Here is a 13,003-nt window from a genome sequence, read left to right as displayed (position 1 = left end):
ATATAGTCCTGGGTGAGTGATGAGTGACAAAGAGTGTGATTGACAAACAGGTGTTCATAAGCTTCACAAGGTCAAGTTTTCCCCAAAGCTCCCTTCCCTTAACACCCAGGCCAGCCCTGATGGGTTGCAGTCTGAGCCATGGGGTATACAGTATGATCTCATACACATGCTTTGTTTAGAGCCCCTGTCTATTAATGTGGCCCATTGTATACATAAGATAGATGGCAGATATCATGTGTGATTAAGGTCCATTGCGTCACCTCCTTTTGTCCACTGTGAAATAGTATACAGCAAGAAAACTAGAATACCACTACAGATAAAAGTTCTACAGCTGATCTTCACAAGGGGAAACTGAGGGCCTGTCCTCAGCAATGGGAGCAGTCATTACCTTTCCCTGTGGTCTCCCCATAGCCATGCTCCTTGGAGAGAATGGAAGTGGCTCCCCACAGGAGCCTCATTGTACATGCCTAGACAGGGAACTACCACCATGTTGAAAATGTATCAGATCTTTGAAATTTGGACAAAAAACTCACAGAGACGATAATCTGCTTCTCTTAACTAGTGAATATAACAACAACTCACATGCTCAGATTCTGTCAAGAACGCTAGTGTAGATAACCCCAAGACATCATTAATAAGCATGGACAGTTTCCCAATGGTCTATCTTTGGGAAGAAATCATGGAAGTTGGTTTCTGCTCAATGCCCCTAAACACACATTTTAAACTGAACGTTTCTTGGGACTTCTGAAGTGAGCAGATGACTAATTTGTCAAGATATGCCCCAGGTGGCACCAAAAGTGCTTGTGGGGGTTTAATTCTCTGTTCTTTGTCCCTTCCTCATTACTAAAGTGCATATTTGGGGGAAATATTATGAAAACCTAAAGGCTTTCAAGAACAATCTGTATCCTGATTCTCCGTGACTTGGGAACAAATTAAGTGTAGACTTTCAACACTGTGAGCTTATGGTACCACCTGGGCTGCCAGCTGACATAACAAAGGCATGCTGACTCAGGACAGTACTAAGGAGAGATTCCCATGTGGCAAGGGCACTGCTACAGAAGAACTAACAAACTCAAACCCTATTACATCTCTGCAGATGGGGCCAGGATGACGATAAGCTACAGGATGAACCAATGTTCTGGTCCAGTGTTGTTATGTCACTTCCTGTATGAGCTGGAGCAAGTCACATGACTCCTGTGATCCTGGCTCTTTCTTGTTATATTATTAATCCTGGGAATTAACACAACATTCTTCCCAGGGCTGTGAGTGAGGACATTCATAAGACAGCTTAGGAGAATGTCCAGTGGAATTGGTATACCTGGAACCTCAGCAGTGTCTGGCTAGAAGAGTGTGGTACACAGCTAAATTTGCTCCAGGAGTTGGCAATGGTCTAGAGTTCATTCAATCCCATCAAGAGTTAATGTGGAAGAATCTACTGACCTTTGTATACTAGTTTTGGTTTAATATGGCTTACCGTGTCCACCATTCACCATTTTAACTCCTTGGTTCCCTTGAAGACAAGTTTTGCTATAGATGGACTTTTAAGGTTAAAAAAAAATGCATCATCCACATTTTGTTCAAAGATCAGAGTTTCTTTTGGAACCAAGAAACTAACCCTAACTTTTTAAAGAATGTGACTAAAATAGTGCCTACTACTTAAGCTAGCCAAACACATTCGTTTTTTCTATTCCCCAAATGGTGTCTCTACCCAAAGAGCTGTGAGTAATCATAGCTTGCTCTTTGGTGAACCAAGAAGCAGAGGCCATGCATTTTTTCTAGGGGTGCCTACAGAGACGCATCTCATGTGATTCACCTTTAGTCTTTGCTAAAAGACAAAGGCATATTCCTTCTCTAACAAAGCATGACCAGGCCCATGAAGCCAAACACAAGGAAGAACTGGACCCAGAATGAAAACAAAGACAAACCTGAGTCTTAGGTTTCACCTACAACACAGATTTGGGAACGGATTCAAGGATTTGTACTCAGCTAGAGACTTGACTCCAGCAATTCAAATGCACACTTTTGAACTCTTTGTCCCGACCTCTCCCGCAGCCCACCTCCCAAACAGCTGATTTGTTTGAGTCGTGTTACTGATTTTCTGGTAGGAGTAGAGGTGTGAGCTTAGCTATATAGGGTGAGTGACAGCCTTTCTCACTCTCTCTACCTGATTCTTGATAGAGCAAGAACTGTCCATGAGGAATCCATCTCACTGGCTCCGGTGGAGTTTCATGTGGTCCAAGGTCAAGTTCTATTGGAGTTCCATGTGGTCCAAGTCTGGCACTTTGTTGCCAGAATGCAAAGAGTTAAGTTGTTTCCTCCCTGTGATGCCCAGCCCTCATCTTCTCCAGCCCAGCCCTTCTCTCCTCTCCCAGGGCTGGCTTCCTGTGATTTATGGAGGGCTCCATCCCTGAAGGGAACTGACAGTCACTCTCATTTTCTTGTGTCCCCCCCTCCTCACGGCCAAGGTCATGAGCGAGGGGCCCCCTCCGAGTTTCCTCCACTCGTCCTCCCTCACCCTTCCTCTGGTATGGCCTCATGAATCATCCCGTCTTCACATTGAACTCCTGACGCTTCCCCAGCACCAAACTGCCCGACTTCCGCAATTTTTCTTCATTCTCACTAACAATTTGGTAATGAAATATTGATTTTTAGTTAGATTCAAATAGATGTTATTAAGTTTGCATTGATAAATCGTTCCCTTTCTCAGGCTAGAAGTACCTCAGTCAAATTCTAACTGCGCTTCCATACCTGGTGATGTATTAATCTGACGTGTCTGTCAGCCCAGCTGCGGGACCAGAGCTGGGGGTGCAGGTCTAATTGCTGTTACCTCACAGTGAGGGGATAATTCCAGCTGGTGTGTGGTAAGATTTTTTTTAGCCCAAAGATTCAAGTGAGTAAACATTCTCCACTTTTTAAACAGTGTTATTTTCTCCACGGCCACTTGCCTCGTGGGGAATAAGATAGACATTGGCCTGTTTAATCTCAATTCCCTGCCCCTACCCCACCATGCACATTGTAAACAGAATACATAACATCCCAGTCATATTATGAAGTATTGAACAGAGATGGGCAAGAATATGTCAGTCCATCCTCAAACTGTCAGTGGTGTTCTAAATCCTATGAGCAGAAGGCAGAATTAATGGTGTACTCAGGCTTTGAACAAGTCACCCAAAGACGGATTTCTGTGGAGCTCAAATGCCCAGCTTCAGCTGTGGCATGGACTTTGGCATAGCCTGGGTGTTGTGTAAGAGTGGCCAAGGCTACCACATACCTCTTGGTCACTATTATGGCCTCTCCCACACCTCCCTGTCTCTCTTTATTCCTCCTCTAAAAGCCTTCTTGAGGACCCAGATGGTCCCTCCAGGCCATGCCCAGGGCTATGAAACACTCAAACCAGAGAGGCTTCAGATACATAAAAATCTCTCTCCTAGCTGAGAGCAGAATGTGCTACTTCAGAGAGAGGGATGCCTTTCCCCTGGTAATAAACTGCCTATATCTCCAGTTGCTGGTCCTTGCTGAGGGTAGTTACGACAACAATCCATCCTGATACCTATTGTTTATCAGATAGACACAAGGCTCAAGTTAGACTAGACAGCATTCTTCTCCAGAGTGATCTCGAGTAGAAAGAAACAATCCTTTCTACTTTTATAGGATACAGGACTAGAAACACTGAGAAGCACATTTCCCATCCACTGTATGAAAGCTGGCTACCACCAGTCAAGAGCAAGACTGGCACTGTGGCAATTCCCTACTCCTGGAACTGTTGGCAAAAGAACATTCTTCCTCTTAGTAAGTCCTCCTCTGGCTTCCTAAAGCAGAATCCACACCATGGTTATAGTCACAACCTTCAGTGGATTTCCATCACATGTCTTACAGCATCATAAAACCAACATCAGAGCCTCTCCGGGCCTTAACCCATCACCTCCTTCTTCACTGAACTAGCTCTTAGCTGAAGTTAGTCATCTGCGTGCTTCATTTTTGCAGTTCTAAACATCGCCTAAGGCTGTTACTCTTCACTCTTAGAAGAACCTTCTTCTCTGACTCCCTTTTTGCATCTGTCCCCACGTGTCACTTGTTTTTTAATTAAACCATGTAGTCAGTTTGCTATAATAAAACCCCATGATCAAGGTGTCTTATAGAAGGAAGGGTATATTTAGGCTGATAGTTCCTGAGGATGAGAGTTCATGCTGGCTGAGTGGAGGCATGTCAACTAGAGCGGGAAACTGAGTGTCTGCAGCTTGAACTGTGAGCAAGAAGCAAAGAAAGGGAACTGAGAATGAACAACTCTAGGTTTTGGAACCTTACATCTCGTTCCTAGTCATGCACTCCTTCTAAGCCGGGCCACACACTTCCTTCGCCTCCCCAACATACCAGTGCCTGTGTGGGGTATTCTCGTCCAAACCACAACACCCAAACGTAAAGCAGTCTCTTCTTTAGGTAACATTCCCCATTATAAGTCATCAGCAGACATTATCTCCCCAACTAGATGAGAATCGAAAGTCTAGAGAAGACACGACCCCTATGTCTACGGTCCCCTCTGTCTTTTATTACCAGTGTTGTACATGGAACTCAAGCACATAATAGATAATATAAATATGCATGACACCGTGTTAATTCACTGATTCCTTCATCCTCAAGTCTGATCCATTCCACAAAGCCTACATTCAATACCCCTCCCTTTTCTGAATGTTTCCCAGGTATCTTCAGTCAGAATTAATCTCTTGCCTCTCGGTGTTCCCACACCATATTGCTTCCAACATATAATTAGCATGTATTAATTAATGTGTACATTTACACACACTCCTTTAACAATATATTTGAATCCTTAGCTGGGAGGTCCCTCCTAGGGTGTGTTCTCCACTCTCCTCTAAGTTCCTTAAACCACAGACCTGATTTGTCTCCTTAGCTCCCAGGGCAAAGGTTGAAAGGAATCAAAGAAGAATTTGTTGGACTGAACAGACTTTGATGGCTACCTTTGAGCTTTTAATATCTGCTTCCAAATCAGTTACAAAGACAAGCATATTTAAAATCCAGCTGGATGTATGGTTTGGATCGGAAATATCCCACAGTCTCCTGTTTTGAGGACTTGTTCCCTAGTTGGCTATGTACTCGGAGGAGGACCTGGGGACAGAAATGTTTTGCTAGGGGTGGGTCTTTGAAGGTTAGATGCTACCCTGGTTTGAATCTCAGTCTTTGCTTCCTAGTCACCTTCCAGGTTAGTTGTTCCTACCCACAGCTCTCACCACAGACTGTGACACAGTGTCCTTATCTCCATGGTAGATTTAAACCTCAAAAACCACGATCCACAGTCATAACTTCCCCCCTTAAGTTGATTTTGCCAGGGAGGTTGTCTCAGCAGTGAGAAAAGGAACTCACGTATTGATTTACACCAAAAGAGAGGTAAGCTCATATGAACCAACCTAGTTGCCCATCAACAGATGGATAATGAAAATAATTTGGTATGTGTGTGCATATTCTCTATGCATACATATTATATAGAGATAATATTCAGTTCCAAAGAAAAATTACCTTAAAATTGTACAGAAAAAAAAATGAGAGACTTAGAATGTATAAATATTAAGTAAGGCCATACAGTCTCAGAAAGAAAAAAAAAATCACATGTTCTCTCTCATATGAGGAACTTGGCCAACACCATGTGTGTAAACAAACCTATATGTAGGTACAGAACCGCATGGTGTAAAGAGAGGAAGAAGGGCTAAATACGGGGGGGATGAGGAGAGACTGAAGTCAGTGATGGGCATGGGTTATGAAAGAGGGTGTGAAGCTGATTGCTTATCTAGTTCTAATTTGGTCACAGATTATTTGGTTTTGGTGATGCATGAGTGTATAAGATGTATTAAAAAAATAAAGCGAGCCAGGCAGTGGTGGCGCACGCCTTTAATCCCAGCACTTGGGAGGCAGAGGTAGGCAGATTTCTGAGTTCGAGGCCAGCCTGGTCTACAGAGTGAGTTCCAGGACAGCCAGGGCTGCACAGAGAAAACCTGTCTTGAGAAAACAAAAAAAGTATAAAGCATTACATGGCACTCCATGGCTTTCACTCTGTGTGCCTTCTCTGTATGTATAGAGTTTCATTGGGTTGTACAGATTTGGAGTCAGGTTAATTTTCTTGTGTGATGTTTTTATTTATTTGCAAGTTATTTTTTAGTAATAACATTTATTTAAAAAGAAAGGATAGAAAAAAGAAAGGAAGGAAGGAAGGAAAGAAAGAAGGAAAGAAGGCAGGAAGGAAGGACCATGTCCACGCTTAAATCTGCTGGAATCCTGATTCTAAACAATATCATCCAACCCTTCCGCTCTCAGCCTCTCCTTGTTTTGTGATGGCTCTGTTCTCAGGCAGCCCTTTCCCTCATGGTGCTAAGATCTTCCCAACTGGAAAAACAGCTTCTTCCTTTTCCTCCCATACAGTTTGTACATTTTGATTGGCTGGACTTAAGTCATGTGACTTCCACTTAATCTGGAATTAAGATTGTATCTTGACGACATCGGCCTGCTTCTCTCGAGATCACTAACTTTGGCATCCCATACTTTAATTTACAGAGCACTGTTGTTTCTTTGTGGAAGAAGCCTTTCCACTTAGCCTAACTGGTACTGTAAAGAAACTGGAGAGAAGCAATTTATTCATATAGAAGTGGTGGCTTCCTTCCTGCCAGCCTGCAGCTTTAAAGAGTCAACAAATCTAAGAAGGTGATCATCTTCATGTTAGCAGGAATCTTGAATGACTGTTTCTCACATCAGCTTTTCAATCTGAGCCCCAGAGTTACAGAGCTGTGGAGAAAGGGATACCATCCACCCATGTGAGCTCTAAGGTGGTTAATGCTGAGAGAAGAGGCAGGGATCTAGAGGCAGTTGTCAACACAGGGCCTCTGTTTGTTTATGCCATGTTCTGTATACAGGGCTGAGCCCTAGCATCCTGGAGAATCCTACATTAACACCCCAACTTCTGCTTAGGGAGGATGGCTGGAAGACAGAGAAACCATGTCTGTGTTGAATATATTTTGTTAAGTTGACACAGGCTAGAGTCATCTGGGAAGGCCAAGCCTACCCACTATGGGCAGTGCCATCCCTTGGCAAGTGGTTCTAAGCTGTATAAGGAGAGCTAAGCAACCCATGGACAGCAAGCTGGTAAGCAGTGTTCCTCCATGGTCTCTGCTTCAGCATGATCTCTCCTACCTCCTGATTTCTGCCCTGACTTCCCTCAATGATGGACTGAGACCTAGGATGAAGAAGCCAAACAAGCCATCTCCTTCCTAAGTTGCTTTTGACCATGGTATTTATTACAGCAACAGAAAGCAAACTGAGACACCCCACCAATCAAAGGTCAACGGCTTTAGCCTACTTATCAAAGCTGCTTCCGAGAAGAGCTATGCAATTCCTATTACAGATTCTTACCACTCCATGTCACCTAGGAAAGCAAAAGAAACCTACACATCCTTAATGGACATCCTTGAGCCCTTTCTCTGTCCACACAGTTAGCCAAACAACAGCTAGAGGACAAAGAAAATTTATATTGGCATGATTTAGGGTCTGCCTTTGCTGAAGAAGCCATCTTCCTGGTCTGACTTCCCTCAGTGTGGTGCTGATTGCTCTGGCAAGTGATCCGGCCTCTGCAGTCGCACCTGTTTTGAAGGCAACCATGTTTCCTCACAGCCCGAGGACCACTGGGCCCCACTGCTAAAGTAGAGCCAGACGGGCAGGGAGCAAGGAAGTCTCCTGTTTGACCCCCCCACTGTTCAGGCTTGCTTCTCATAGCCACCGTGAATGTGGTTTAGATCTGATTGATTTCATCTGTGAAATGAGCTGAAAAATCCCTCCCAGAGAGAAGTCTTCAACTCCCCTCCTCAGCGCAGACATACCAGATCAATCAGATTGCCCACCACCCGGTACAGGTAGGCATGTGCAGAAGGCTCCAAGAGAGAAGAGATCATGGGCCTGGTGGCAGGAGATCGGTTGACAATGTCCACATCCTTCAGAACTGAAGTTGCCCTGTGGGTTTAAGGCTGAAAAACAAGGAGGATGAAGTTCAAAATAATCAGTCCACTCTCACCTCATGTTTGGATATCACGCACCTGACATCTGTGGCTATCTTATTGTGTGTGTTTTCTCAAGAATAAGCCCTCAGAGACATTCATGGGAAGGATTTGTAAGAAGACTTGAAGCAGGGACGATCTCGGGAAGACACTAGTTGATGGGGGTAAGGAACCGAGCTAGGGGAAGGTATACATCTGGGAATTGTCAATTAAGGAGAAACCAGATGCCACAGTGGGCAGCTGGGCCAATCTCATTCACTAGGCATCCTCTCAATGGTCATGAAGAGTAGGTTTTGGGACTGTGTCACTGAGAGGAACAGGCATTCTAATAACTCCTGGCTTTTGTTGCTAGGCTGACACCCTGTCCTGAACACAGAACACCCCAGAAAAAGAAAAACAGTAAGCCGTAGGCTGTCTGTGGCACTACGTTCTGGATGCAAGAGCCCCTGTGTTTGAGCACTTGGTCCCCAGCCCATGGTACTGCACTGTGTTGGGAGTTTCAGGTAGCCAAGGGACCTAGCTGGCTTACATTGGCCACAAGGTTTAGGAATTAAGCATTAGTGCCAATTACTACCACTACTGATCTTATTCAGTTTCCTGGGCTTCACAGTGTGAACAAGCCAGGCTACAGACTCCCACTGTCAGAGAAGCCATACTTCCCTCCATGACAGACTGTCCCCCGGGAGCCACAGCCCAAATAACCCCCTTCTTGCTCTGGTTGCTTCTGTAAGTTATTTTGCCCCAGTGTAAAGGGAAGTAACACCTGTAGTGACCCCCAAGGTGCATTTAGGGACAGCAAGGTCAGTATGGTAATGTCAGCTCCAGCTGTGTCCTCGGGCCCTCAATCTTTCCTTCTCCCTCAACCTTCCCCCTCAGCTCCCATCCCTCCCATTCCCCTCAGCTCACACTCCTTCTCCCCCCCAGCTCCCACTCTTCCTTTCCCCTCAGCTCCCACCCCTCATTTTCCCCTCAGCTCCCACCCCTCATTTTTCCCTCAGCTCCCACCCCTCCCATTCCCCTCAGCTCTTACCCACTCCTTCCCCCTCAGCTTCCCCCTTCCTTCCCCCTCTACTCCCCTGTCCTTCCCCCTCAGTACCCACTCTTCCTTCCCCCTCAGCTCTCACCTCTTTTCCCCCTCAGCTCCCACCCCTCCAATTCCCCTCAACTCCTACCCCTTCCATCCCCCTTAGCTTCCCCCTTCTTTTCCCCAAGTCCCACCCCTTCCCCCCAGCTCCCACTCCTTCCCCCCTCAGCTCCCACCCTCTCCTCTCCCCTCAGCTTCCCCCTTCCTTCCTCCTCAGCTCCCACCCCTCTCCCCAACCCCCACCCCCTCCTTCTGCAGCCTGTAAGATATTCCTTGGAGCCACAGTCTTTGCTGTCTATGTGGTCACTTCAGAAAGCCTCTCCAGTCCCCAGAATCAGTGTGACCCTCATTTTAATAGGAACAAAGGAAGGACAAAGGAAAGGGGCAGAGAAGGATACAGGGGGTCAGCTGTAGGCAGGCGTCAAGGAGGCTGGCTCCTCTGGAACCAGGGGCCAAGCTACTGTCTCCTTTCTCCTTTTTCTCATCTCATCAGGTCCAGGGCTTTCATGTCTCAAAGAACATTAATGCAAATTTTTATAATTTCCCTCTTCATCTAAAAGAGACTCCGGCTCAGTTGCCTAAGAGGCACTGATGATGTTGATGTGAAAAAAATCCCATAATTGGTTGCCAATATCCAATTACTCTCGGAGAATATGGAAGCGATGGTGAGGTAAGCCAAAAGACCCAGCCTGGGAACAGCCAGTCAAATGGAGGCTTGGCACAGCCCCATTCATGGTCACAAACAAGGGACAGGGTACGACTTGGGGGGCATGAGGAAGTCCCACCCTGAGCCAAGCATCTCCTGAGCTGTTTGTCCTCCAGCAGAGCCTTTCCTTGGGCTGGAAGATGATTCACTGTCAACCAGAAGCCCTAGGTAAACAGGCCTGTCGCAGGCTGGGAGAGTGACTGGTGCAGGCCATGCCACAGTCAGCAGGCCCTGCCAGCAGCAAGTTAGGACATCATCCTCTGGGCTTCCTAGCTTCCTCTTTCATGCAATGGGCCTGTCAGAGATGGTGAGAGGCTGGAAGGAAATAACACTATTAAAACTAAGTCTTCAAGTTGAAACGTAGTCATGGGAAGATGACCAAGGTGTACTCCCTCAGACAAGTCCTTGGCAGGAACAGACCAGAGCCCAAGCATGGCAGGATGGCCCCTAGGAGAGAACAGGAGATTGCGTCTGGATGCTACTCCACTAATACTTATGAAAATGGGTGATTGCACAAGCCTGCAAGCCATCAGTCCCAGACTCAGGATAGTCATGAGCTGGAGGCCAGCCTGGGTACATAGAGATAACCTGTCTCATACAACATCAATAGTAATAAAATATCTATTGAGATAACTATTGAGAAATGGACACCCACACTAGCCCCCAAAGACTGATTGGCTTCAGAACCTGCCTATGAAGGCAGTAGTCACTCTGGTCTCAGGGAGGTGCTTGACACTGAGATGCCCACCTCCAGGCTGAGGGGTGAGGTCAGGAGCAGAGCAAAGAGGATGAGCCCTGTGCTGTTCTGCACTGTATCATGTCTACAAATAAATGAGGTAATTCAGTTTCCAGGACACGTAACCTTTTCACTTGGCATAAATTGTGATCACCCAAATAAATACAGGAAAATCACATTAAAAACATATATATACGAAGCTCGTTCATTCAAGACGTTTTTTCCAACTCTGAAAAATACCTGTGTCTTACCAAGTGTAGGAAGAAAAAAAAAACACCTCAGTTCAAGACTTCATGCATCTATGTACATCCCTGTCAGCTGCAGACTAGGTTCTTGTGATTCCTAATAGCCCAAATGACCTCACAGTTGCCCCTTAGAAAGGTCAAAGGTCAAAGAACACCTCCCCCCATTCTGAATTGGCAGAGAGCAAGTGAGACGTATGACCAGGTCATCATGCAGTGCCAGGAATGTCTGAGCAATAATCAATTGCAAATTATGTCTTATCAAGTTAAGAGTCAAATGGAAAGGAGGCTGTGGCTGAATATTTTTTTATCAAAGCCATTTGATGAGAATGGAAATTACCTAGAGGGTTTTAAAGAGAAGTTTGGAGAGGATCCTCAAGAGCCACAGCCTTAAGGGAAACATTCGCAACCAGTTCTGTCATACAAAAAGACCCAAGGATTGGGGGTAGATGGCTCAGTGGTAGAGCATTTGCCTGGCATGGGCAAGACCCTGGTTCCATCCCCAACATTGCAAACTAAAAGAGCAAGACTTGGGGAGGCAGAGGTCCAGGGTTGTGGCCTCCAGAGGGGTCTTCCCCAAGGGCAGGGGGACTGTAGTCCCTCTCTGTTCACCCTGAGCTCCAGCCAGGGTTCTATTCTCCTGGGGTCTGATTGGCAGGGATGAGTAATACTCGTCCCCCTGAGAACATGGGCCACCTCTGTCCTTTGTGTACTGTTTCTGCCGAGAGAGCTTCCTCCCATTCATCATAGCCTCATACCAGGGTTATGGGGAGGTCAGGCCTCACCAGCGTGCCACAAGGGAAGCCAGACCAAGATGTAACTTGGGGAAGAAGGACTGTTGTTGTCAACCCCTCAGAGGGGATTCTTCCTTGTGAGCATCTCTCTACCAAGGCTGTTAGAGGCAGGGCTCAGACATTTCTGAGAACAGAGCAGAAATACTGCCTCAAAATACCATTCAGCTATATGGAGCAGAGCTCACGGGAGTCACATTTCACACTGTGTGGGGAGGCTGAAATGCCAGGTGAGGCTCTGCTTCCATCCCACTGTCTGGCTTTTGCTGGCCTGCATAGTTCATGTGACTGGGGAGGAGGGACTGTTAACCCAGGCATTGTGTTTGGGTTCCTCCTGCACACGACACTTTACAATTTACATGAAGCATGGTCTTTTGCTAAACTTCGGTGCTCATAATTTTCCAGAGAAGGAAAACTTGATGTCCGTCTTCCTCTAACAGGTAACTCAGCAGATCTTAGGAGGAGCAGCCTAAGGTCACCTAGTAACAAGAGCTGGGTCAAGGTTAGTACAAGATGCAACTAGAGAAAGCTCATAGGCATCAGACAGTTTGGAATATGTCCTGAGAATGGTCAGAAAATGACCTCTGATGCAAATGGATGAAAGGTGGTTGTGCACAGGTCATCAAAGGACTTCCCAGTGCTTTACATTGTGTCTGTAGGAGAGGGGTGAGTTTAAGGAGAATTGGGGTCACCATGTGATTGTAGAAGAGGCATTAGATGGATGACAGGAACACAAGGACCATTTGGTGGACAGTATGTGTGTCAGCCTGTGCCAAGAATGAGTGCTATGGTACACTCTGAGGCACAGAGAGGAGAATTAAATAGAAAATCAAATCTCAGCTTTAACTCACCAAGGCTGAATGGTCTTGATTGTATTTACCAATCTGGTAACAGCACTAGGAAACCTTGTAGCTGTAGGAGAAAAACAGAGACATGCCCTCCAGCTCTCTCCCTCATGGGCAAAAATCTTTGCTAAACTCAGCAAGGCACACAGTAACAGAGAGATGCTGTGAGATTACTTCCGACTATCTCCTAACTTCTCAGATCTTCCAGCTGCAGAGAGTGTAGTTTGCTGCAAGGAAGGGTGAGTGAGGTGGAAAGTCCCAAGAGTCTTCCTCTACAGCTGCATCTGCTCCCTATAAAACCAGAGGCTGTTCCCCAAGGAGGAGATAAGGAGATATGCAGGGCATCAAGCCTCAGAGTATCCTTCCCAAGATATTTCCAGATTGGAATGGGCTGGTCTGGTTGCCCTCCCACCCTGGTGTTGGGCATTTGTAAGAACCAATAATCTGTGGTGGTAAGAGTCTTATTTTGTTAAGATGACCCTTCACTCGGTGGTCCCTTCTGAATACCTGGGCCTGCCTGGAGTCTGTGGACCACAGAAACATCTTTACCT

This window comes from Grammomys surdaster, unplaced genomic scaffold, assembly GCF_004785775.1.
Source record: "Grammomys surdaster isolate TR1022 unplaced genomic scaffold, NIH_TR_1.0 125984, whole genome shotgun sequence".
Lineage (NCBI taxonomy): Eukaryota > Metazoa > Chordata > Mammalia > Rodentia > Muridae > Grammomys > Grammomys surdaster.
Note: the sequence above shows the minus strand (reverse complement) of the source record.